At 27.2% G+C, this 10,819-nt stretch overlaps 1 long non-coding RNA gene across 1 annotated transcript; it reads right to left on the bottom strand.

Moving 5' to 3' along the window:
- Positions 1 to 5,074: 5,074 nt before the first annotated feature.
- On the bottom strand, positions 5,075 to 6,743 carry LOC149511536 (uncharacterized). The gene is made up of 2 exons (XR_016333713.1): positions 5,522 to 6,743; positions 5,075 to 5,399 (listed from the first exon to the last, which is right to left on the bottom strand). It is a non-coding gene; the product is annotated as an uncharacterized LOC149511536 (long non-coding RNA).
- Positions 6,744 to 10,819: the final 4,076 nt, after the last annotated feature.

The following is a 10,819-nucleotide window of genomic DNA, read 5'->3' as shown; positions in this document are numbered from 1 at the left end:
TTAAGACTAGCACATGGTTATACTCTTACTTATAAAACAAGTAACTAATCTCATAGGTTGAAATTTGGATAATTATTAATAAAGTCAAAAGGTTTGATTCATCCATAGCCGAATGTGAAGGTTCACAATACTTATATTTATTGCTAACATGCTAAAAAACTTAATGGGTCACACATAATGGGACTATTTTGAAAGATTAAAATTGGGATAAATTAAGTTGGACTTAATTTGGTTTTGGTGACACCAAAAGATAAAGGAAATAAAATAAGAGAGAGAAGCTTTCCTTGTTTAAAAGCATTTGGCCAGGCATGGGGATTTAATTGGAAATATGCAACTCATGCATTAACTTAGTTGTAGCTAAATATCCCTTTATAAAAGAACATGATGCCTTGGAAACATCATGTTATGTCAATATAAGTTTGAACAAATTCTCGATTCTATTCGGGATCATTAAATAACTTAATTGGGTTTATTGAGTAATTTTTGTACTAGATCATTTTAGATTTTATCAAAATTTTAATTTTATTTATTTTCATTTATTATTATTATTTTTTTTCTTTCTTCTATTTACCTTTTTTTTCTTTTTTCTTCCCTCTGGTCTTCAATGCATTAAATACATTGAATTTTAGCTGCCTGCCAACCAACTCCCAGTTCATTTGCTTGACTTTAAAGCCTAAATTTCAGAATCCTAGCCTTCTTGCTTGACTTTGCACTTGTGACAGTCCCAAAAGTTCACAACAATCTCAGAGTATTTGGAATTTGATTTCTAGATTGGCTCTATAAATAAAGATAATTCATAGAGAATAGAGGACACATAGAGGGCAATTTTAATCGAAGAAAGGGTAAACACAAATCTCCATGGTGATTTTGTGAAAATACACATAAAAGATTATCCACATCCCCTTTTGGCAAACCAAAAAGAAAATTCAGCTAAAAAGAAAATTTTTGAATTCGATAGTTTGAGAATTTTTTTTTTTTTAGAAAGAGGTTTAAAAGATCAATGAGAACATTTTGGGTTTTTTTTTAGATCATTTTGAAATTTTTAGGTCGTTGGAATCTAAAAAATTTTGAATTTTCTTGTGACTGGTGAAAATTTTCAATCATCAAAATATGAAAAGTTAGCTAGGATTTAAAAATTTTTATTTTAAAATTTTCAGTGTTAGTTAAAGATTTCGGCAACAACACTTTGGCGATAGGGTCGGAATTAGGGTTTTACAATAGTCGATGAGGGGAAAATTTTTTTTAAAGAAAGGCTATAGGGTTGTAGAGATAAAAATATGATTTAAGCTTTTTATATACTTCTAAAATGATGTCGTTTTAGACATCAGACCTGCACTCAACCTGCACCAAATCCGCTTGTGAAGCCGTAGGTAACCCGACCCTTTTTAAAATTTTTTCTTTGTCTTTTTGTTAGGATTTTTATTATTTATTTTTACAATTATTTAAAAAAAATAAAACAAAAATAAATGATTATTTCGAGTAATAGTTTTAATAAAAAAATATAAAGTAAAAAATGAATAGGAACTTTTAATCTAAAATAAAAAATGATTAAATCCTAAAAAAGCAATTATTAAGGAAAATGGAAAGAGTTTTATTTTCTTTAATTATATTGGTAAAATTATTTCTTGAATTTCTCTAAGGTGTTGGGATAATTCTAGAAATTATTTTTCCTAAAAAAATAAAATACTACAAATAATAAACAAGTTGAAAATAATGGATTGTTTAAATAAATCTTTTAAAATGTAATTTTTAAAGAAAATTGAATGAGTTCAATTTTTTTACTTATTGCAAGTAAAAAATATTTTTGGATTTTACCAAAGAGTTGAGATAATTTAAAAATTATTTTTACTATATAAAGATTTATTAAAAAAAATCAAAAGTCCAAAATGAACAAATAAATAACGAAAATAAAGTAAATAAAAATGCTTATTTGAAAAAGAATATTTTGAGTGGAAAATTGAAAAGTCTTATTTTCTTTAATTATTAACAAATAAAAATGAATTTTAGGGTTTAATAAAACATATATAATTTTTATTTTTAATTTATATATATGAATTAATTTATCTATAATTCACATATGTATAAAAATAACAAAATTATATATATGAGAATTTAGGTTAGGCCTAGCTTGGGCTTTAAATCCTTTGTCTAAGAACCAACCCTAAATTTAAATGGATTTAAAAATTGTATCCAAGCCCGTTTAACAGATTTTTTTTCTAAGCCCTCTCAAAACTTGATGGGCTTTCGGGTTTGGGTAACTAATTTAACCCTTGAACAAGTCTATTGGTAAGGAATTTTATTTTTATAAATATTTTCTAACAAAAAATTTTATAAACAAATAAATAAATAAAATTACAAAAAATACATAATTTTGAGTTAGCTAAAAAATGGCTTGGCTGTAGACATAAGGCACAACATAGTGCTTAGAGGCTCATGGCCTAGCTTGGTAGCTTGATGGTTTAGCAAAGGCATGGGTTTTCAGGTTAGCAGCATGGTCGGGTTGAGATGTGGGTCAACATGTATACCTAGGGCTACCAAAATTATATCATCCCCACTTAATATAAAAGCCAAAATTTTTTTATATTTCACTTTTCCTTTCTCTCTATTCCCTTTCTCTTTTCTCTCCCTCTTTTCCATTTTCTCTCCCTTTTCTCTAATTTTTTCAATTTTCAATCACCAAAAAATTCAACACTTGTCAAAATCTCACTAAAATCTTTTATGATTGGTTGAAACTTGATTAGGATATGGAAATATCAGTTGAAATTTGGATTGCTCATTAAAAAGTTCATCAAAATTTGGGATTTTCATCAAAAAAACTCGTTAGAATCTTCAATATTTGTTGGAATCTCACCAAAAAATTTAACTTTTTCTAGAAAATTTTAGAAAACCTCCATTTTAGGGATTCTGACTATCAAAATTTTCAATCACAATATTTTTCTTGAAATTACACCAAGACACCTCCAAATCTATGAATCAAAACCTAACAAATCTAACTGAATTTAAAGTCATCATTGCCTAAATCTTTACTCTTAGATTTTGCTCTAATTATTTTGTTCATGATTGCTATGTGTTGTTGTTGTTGAATTCTTGGATATTTATAGAGAAAAATTATAAGAATTTTGACTTATCTAAGATTAAATTTCTAAAATATTGAATTATCACAAAACCTATATTCAAAACAAATCCTAATCCCAATCCAATTCTGATGAGGCAGGCATTATCAATAAGAAATAACATTAGCGGATCCTTTTTTATTTTTTTTATCTTTTTTGTTTTTTTGGGTAAAGATAAATAATAATAAGACAAATGAGATAAAAAAAATAAAAAATAAGATAAGATAAAATTAAGATAAATAAAATACAATAAAATAAAATAAAAATAAATGAATAAAATAAAAGATAAAAAGGATAATATAAAATATTGACAAATACTCTTGTAAATATAAAGATAAAACAAAAAATAAAAACAAAAAATGAAATAAAATATAAAGGTTGGACCGTTAAGCTTGAAACTAGACCGTTAAGCTTGAAACTAGACCGAGTACAACTAACTTATACTATAAACTAAATGGGTGTCTAAAGGGTGAATCTACCATCCCTAGTGGTAGAGTAGGCTTGGGATTGTTGTTTTAATATAAAATTTTTGGGGAATTTATGGTTTTTCAATTACTTCTAGAGGAGTAAATGAATCAAATTATTTGAAAATAATTCGAGTTCAATTAAAATAACTCAAGCTAGAGCTATTTGAGTAATGAGTTAAGTCTAATTTAAATAGTTTAATATTTGATTCAAGAAATTTGTGAATAAAATTAAAGACTTTTTTAATATATTTAATGTATATGTACAAGTAAATGATAAAAATATAATATTTAATATCAATATTTATAATTTTATCAAATTTAATCGAATTCATTGAACTAAGCTCGAAAGGTTGAATTAAATTAAAAATTGATAATTTTACGGAGTTTAATCAAACTTATCAAATCAAATTAGAATGATTGAATTAAATTACTAATTGACTTTGATTATGATAAAATTTGATTGAACTCGAACTAAATTTTGAGTTTTAAATTTTTGAGTCAAAACTAAGCTATAATTTATTTATTCGATGTCGATTACACTCATAGTTCCTTTCTCTTTGTAAACCGGTTCTGTTTAGAGAGTAATAAAAGTCGGATGCTAGGATTTTTGGGATTTGGCTATTGCTAGTAACGTGGGGATGAGAAGGGGCAGTGGTGAAAGGGGAAGTAGGGTATAGGATCAATATGGCTAGAAAGGCAGTACTCGCACAACATCAGCTGCCCATTTTTTAACCTTTTTAATTAAAATTTTTTGTTCGGTTTTTTTAATTAAAAAAATGGGCTTAATTCGTGGTTTGGGCATCGAAAATTTTGGGTTGATTCAATGAACATAGTCTAAAATCTCGATATTGGGTTTAAAAAATAATTGGACTTAATGAATTGGAATTTAATTTTTATTTGGGACTCTTCTAAACGGATTACATCTCATGACTTATAAGAACTCAAATATTCAATTAGTAAATCTTTAGTTCAGAACAATTCAAAGACTCAAAAAAGAACTTGAAACCGGTTTGGTAGAAGTTGAACCTAAACTGGAAGGAAAAAAAAATTAGATTAAGTTTAGTTGGTGAAAATTTTAAAGTTTTTTTTTTTATTAAAAATGATTAAATAAAAATTTAAATAAGAAATAAAATTAATAAATTAAAAATTTTATTACATGCATAAATATTCAAATTTTAAAAAATTTTAATAAATTTTTTAGATAAATTTTTAGTAAAAATTTTAACAAAATATTTATCGTTAAAAAATATTTATTAAATTTATATTATAAATATAATTTTTTATAATCTTTTTATATAATATTAATTTTCACATAAAATTCAATCAATTTAAATTTTTTTTTAAAAAAATAACTTCACAAATTTCATTTAAAAAATTTTATCCAAAATTTTCAAAGCCGACTGGTCTCGAATTATTTTTGAGACGTGCGTTCATTAGACCGTAGAAATTTCGGTATCTAAAGTACTATACATGTCGAAACTCTGTAAAGAAAAGTGATTAACAGGGAGACCGATGCATTGAATTTCAGTTATTCAGGATAAATAACTGTTCGCATAAACAGGAACGTAAACAACACTTGGTTACAGCCGAGACAAACATAGACTGATTCGTGCTACTGCTATTTAAATAGAAAAACCGGGCGTCCTACTGAGTTTCCTTGTTGTCGCATCATGGAGATTTTGGATTCAATTTCTTGAAATTTTTGTTGCACTTCTCTTTGCCCTTCTCTGAGGCTTTCTTGTTCCTCACAAATCATTGCCATCTCTGCTTTCAATTCTCTCATACTGATCTTTCTTTTTCCCCTCTTTCCTCCCTGACCCTGAGCAACCAAAGTTGTACAAAAAAAACACATAAGAAAGCCAAATCTAACATTAGAATATCACACAATAACACTAATAAACAAAAAGAAAACAATTATGAATTGGGTTTCTCCTTATATACCATTTGCTTTGTCTTTTCAGGGGTGGTGGTGCTCTCTCCCTCCATTTTTCTTATACTTTTTTCTCAGCCTTAAGGACTACCCTCAATCTCTTCAAAGTCTTCTCTCACCGATCTTTGGTGCCCAAACTTAGTTCTATATATAAACACAAGTCAAAATACCGATTAGGCAGCGTCGCAGTCGAAAGGGTCGCGCGATTTCTTTCGCTCTTGTAAAAGAAACCCGTTGAGTCGCGCGATTTTCTTTCTTATATGGTTTAATAGCGTGGCAGATAGAAAAACTCGTAATTTGGTCTCGCGCTTCATTTTTAAGATCTGACGTTTGGGCCCCATTCATTGTCTTTGTCCGAAATAAAAAAAGCTTCTAAGTTTTGTAGTATTCAAAGATTCTTAAAGAATTTAAAAATATTAGAATTAAAATATGCTTCTAAATCTCAATACTAACATTCAATCTGAATCTGAGGAGTTAATGATTTTACATATTTATATTTATATTTAGCATATTTTACATATTAATTTTACATATTTATGTTTATATTTAGCATATAGTATCAACAATTGAGTTCCCCACTGTTTCAAAATCATCCCATCATCATTTTTTAGACAAAGTTCCCCTCAAAAATTTGGCATACTTTGGCATGTACTCTATAACCTCAGTAAAGGGGATGGTGACTTTCAGGTTTTTAAAGATTTCGATAAATCTTGCAAACTACTTATCTTCTTTTTGCAATTGAAACCTTTCTGGAAATGGGATTGTTGGACGGACCAGTTGTAGTTGAACTCTTTTTGTGGGTAGCTCTTCTCCCTTGCCATTTACAATAATCTCCTTTACTAGTTCCTTGAAGGTAACTTTTCAGGTGGCTGGTTGCTCAGATAAGGCTTTTCTGCTTCTTAAGTTTTGGGCAACGATCTCTTCTTGTGTTGGATTATTAGTAGGATGACTAAAGAGATCCTCAGCTAACTGGTTGAGTTAAAGTTCTAAGCTTCCAAGGGATTCAGTTTGATTTTGTAAGATGGTTTTTTGAATCTGAACCAGTTGTGAAACTATTTCTTCAAAGATGGTGATTCTTAATGGATTGATTGGTGTTTGGTGTATTGGACCGTTTCTATCCTAAATTGGCATTTATCAGTGGCATGTGGTCCTTCACAAATTTCCTAAGTAATACCGATTGGGCAGTGTCGCAGTCGAAAGGGTCGCGCGATTTTCTTTCGCTCTTGTAAAAGAAACCGGTTGAGTCGCGCGGTTTTCTTTCTTATATGGTTTAATAGCGTGGCAGATGGAAAAACTCGTAATTTGGTCTCGCGCTTCATTTTTAAGATCTTACGTTTGGGCCCCATTCATTGTCTTTGTCCGAAATGGAAAAAGCTTCAAAGTTTTGTAGGATTCAAAGATTCTTAAATAATTTTAAAATATTAGAATTAAAATATTCTTCTAAATCTCAATAATAAGTCAATTGTGAACATTCAATCTGAATCTGATCAGTTATTGATTTTGCATATTTATATTAATATAAGTTTATTTTTAGCATATACTATCAACAATTGAGTTACTACTATGACTTAGCCTGACCTAAAATAAATAATTCAGTTAATATATTTTCATAAAATTATAAAAATTACAAAATATATTATTCTTTTCATTTTAAATTGAATGTTTATTTTGACCTAACTTAAATAAACTAATTGTTATAACCATAACTTTTTATAATATTATTTTTTGAAGATGCGATTTTAAAACTTTTCGACACCTAAGTTATTTTATTACATTGAATTTTTAAGAATTAATGGTCAAAATTGGTCTCATTTTACAAATATAATATATATATATATATATATAAACAAATGTAAACATTCAATTTGGTCACAGTTAATCTTTTATTTTAAATTCATTTTTACATGTAAAAGAAATTACTTAGTAGTTTCACTCTTGCATTCCACTCCGCACCCTAGTTCTAGAAAAGATAGTTTCTCATTTTTTTTTTTTTTAATACATGAAAGTGAAAAAAGCTATGTATGGCTTCACCCACGTTATAAAATAAATAAATATTATCCCATTCAGTGGGTTTTTCGCTTATTGTTCTACCTTATCGTTCTACAATCAGTCGATAGCAGTGGATAAAACGCAAGTTCTCATTCGATCAATCTTTTTTTGTTCCTAAATGCTTTATAAATCTTCATATTTGAGCTTTTTTTTTTTCAGAAAAAAAAACTGAATTATTTTGTTTAAAAAAAAGCCACAAGAAACAGAGACTGGTTAATCAATGGATAATTTCAGAAAACCAAATTATAATGGAAGTTGTGTGGGTGAAGTCATCGGAGAAGACATCCTTGAAAGCCCTCAAGGCAGCTGCTGTAACTCATGTAAGTGTTAATTATGAGATTTATGCTTCTTAAGCTAAAGGATAAGCAATAATTCAAGTTTCAATGACTTAGAAAATAATTAGTTAGAAAATTTTAATTGAAAATAATTGTTATAATTTACAATGTATTGTTATAATTGTTATAATTAGTTAATTCAATTTTGTAATTATTTCGAGAATTGAATTTTTTTGGCCCTTTCTTTTTGCTGTTAAAACTTATAATTAAAATGCACTGAAATTTTGTATAAGATTTGAATACATATAATTCACAGGCACCCATCTCAAGTGGCATACAACAGGTAACGGCATATTTTATATTTTGTTAGATTAAAAAGCATATAAAGCTATATTTTATATATTACTAAATTGTTCTTTCATAGTTTATTTATTGATAAAATGCCTGTCAGTATTTCATCAAGTTTTTTCAACTTTTAATAGCGAAAATAGATATGCATTCATCTGAAATGTTATAATTTCCATAGATCACGGTACGAAGGAAGTTCTACTACAACACCTTGATGAAGATCAATCTAGTCAAGTTGATGTCTCAAAATTACTTGCTCCTAATTCTGCCCTAGAAAAGGCTGAAAAGAAAAGAAAAATAAATAAAGCATACAGAGACAGATGCAAGGTAAATCAGTACCTCTTGTTTCCTTTTGGTAACAAGGAAATTAGAAAGGGAAAAGGAAAGAAAAATGTTTAAACTAATGCTTGAGTTACAAAAATAACACGTGTTGTTATGAATCTCAGCCATTAGACTGAAAAATTTTCTATCCCTCCCCTTTTCGTCCTCCCGACTCAATATAATACCCGTTTTCTATGATTGAATACTTACTACTATAACCTTGCTTAATTTCTAATAATATGTAGAAAGAAAAACTACAAATGGCACAGGGCTTGTTGACTCTTCGTGAAGAAAATAAGCATCTAAAGGTAGAGAACGAATCTTTGAAGAAGAAGAATGCTTCTATGAATCCAAAGTTGCAATCTGAAACGAAAGAGTTAAACGAGCTTAAAAATCGTCTGGACTACTTGAAATTTGAGAATAAGAAGCAAAATACTCTTGAACAAATACTTTCAGACATTGTTGTGAGTCTCTCCTTCTTTTTTTTCATACACACATACACACAAAAAATGCATTCATGCATTTTATTTTCATTAATTAGATTAAGATTTTACTTTTATTTTGTTAATTTTTATTATCGTTATTTTTTTTTTTTGTCATTCAAGGGGGCTGAGCCCTACATTAAAAGAGAGGGACAAATCCCAACCTTGATGTCTTCTTTAAAGTTGTCTTAACCATTAGATCAAGCAGCTGAAGACTATTTTAAAAGTAAATCATTATCTTCTTAGGAAATCAACTCAATAATATAATTATAACTCTTTTTCACGTAAAAGATGCATCTTATTATTAATGAATAACTTTAATTGAAATAAGTTAAAATGACAATTTAAAAACATTAACAAAAATGTCTTTTTTCATTAATAAAAAGTTTTACACAAAATCCATACATAGATACATATATATATATATATGCATTTATTATATTTGTTCGCAAATACATGTCTTAAGATTAATATATTATATATGTTACTATTGTAAATCAGTAATTAATGAAAGCTTTTCTTTTGGCTTTTTATTTTATTTATATATATATACATATATATATAAAATATCGGTTTCCTGATCTATTATCCATTGCTTTTAGATTGGATGTCAGTCCTAAAATTTAATAATTAGATGATAGTGTTGTGTTCTTAATTATTAGTGTAATTAGGTACTAAAGTCTACAATTTTTTATTCTTATACTTTTAAATTATTCTATATTGGCGAACCTTTCTTTTTGACCATTTCTCTCCTTTGTGCTATGCAAATATATATGTGACTTATGATTAATTTCAAATTATAGATTTATTGATATTAATTTTGGAACCATCTACAGGTCAATCATGTTTCGTGCCAGGAAAACCAGAAACTTAAAAATGAAAATTTTCAGTTGAGAGAAATGATTAAACTGAGTGCTGACCAATTAGAGATTGTGGAGGAGAATGGAAAATTACACCGTGAGAATATGTTACTCAAAGTGCAGATAGATGCTTTATGCGGTAAGATAGTTGATGAAAATAGCAAAAAATTGTGGGTATAAATGACTTGGATATATAAGGGGCATTGATATATGTTGCAAAAGGAAACTATATTGTTTCTTTCCAAAAAAAAAAAAAAGTAATACGCAATTTATATGCTAATTATGTTTGGTTTTGGTTTATATTTTTTATAAAAACAAAAAGCAAATAATAAAAGTATCAACCAAATAAAATCTAAATCTTTCCCTTGCTATCTCTTCATTCTCCAATGTCATAACGTATCTCAAATTCAATTTTCTTCACATGCTTCTTTCACTGCATGTTTGGTTAGATGGAATTAGAATTCCATTGTTTGGTTCATTCTTTTTAGTTTAGAATAGCAATTGTATGGAATGTCAATTTTTTAAAAACAAAGATTAGCAATTTTTTACTCTCCCATAACAATTGCTATTCTTGCCTCATCAGGAATTGAGAATATACTTAACAATTTTTTCCTTATATATTTAATTAATTCTAACTTTGTCCTTACATATTTAATTAGTTCTAAATAATATGATTGGTAAATATAATTTTATTTTTATTAATTATAGTACTTAATTCAAAATTAATTAATAATACTTTATTTTTATTTAAAAAATATTAAACTATTATTACATTAATACTTAATAATAAAATATTATTAAAATAATATTAAACATTTAAATATTGTTAAATTAATATTTAACATGAAAATATTATTAAAATGATATTAAATATTTAAATATTATTCAGTTACTAATTAATATGAAAATATTATTCAAATAATATTAAATGTTAAGTATATTTGATTTCATATTTAATATTAAAATACTATTAA

This window comes from Durio zibethinus, chromosome 25 (genome assembly GCF_047325235.1).
Source record: "Durio zibethinus cultivar Kanyao isolate XHJ-2024 chromosome 25, ASM4732523v1, whole genome shotgun sequence".
In the NCBI taxonomy this organism is placed as follows: domain Eukaryota; kingdom Viridiplantae; phylum Streptophyta; class Magnoliopsida; order Malvales; family Malvaceae; genus Durio; species Durio zibethinus.
The sequence above is the reverse complement of the archived record's forward strand: the minus strand, read 5'-3'. Positions and strand labels throughout refer to the sequence as shown.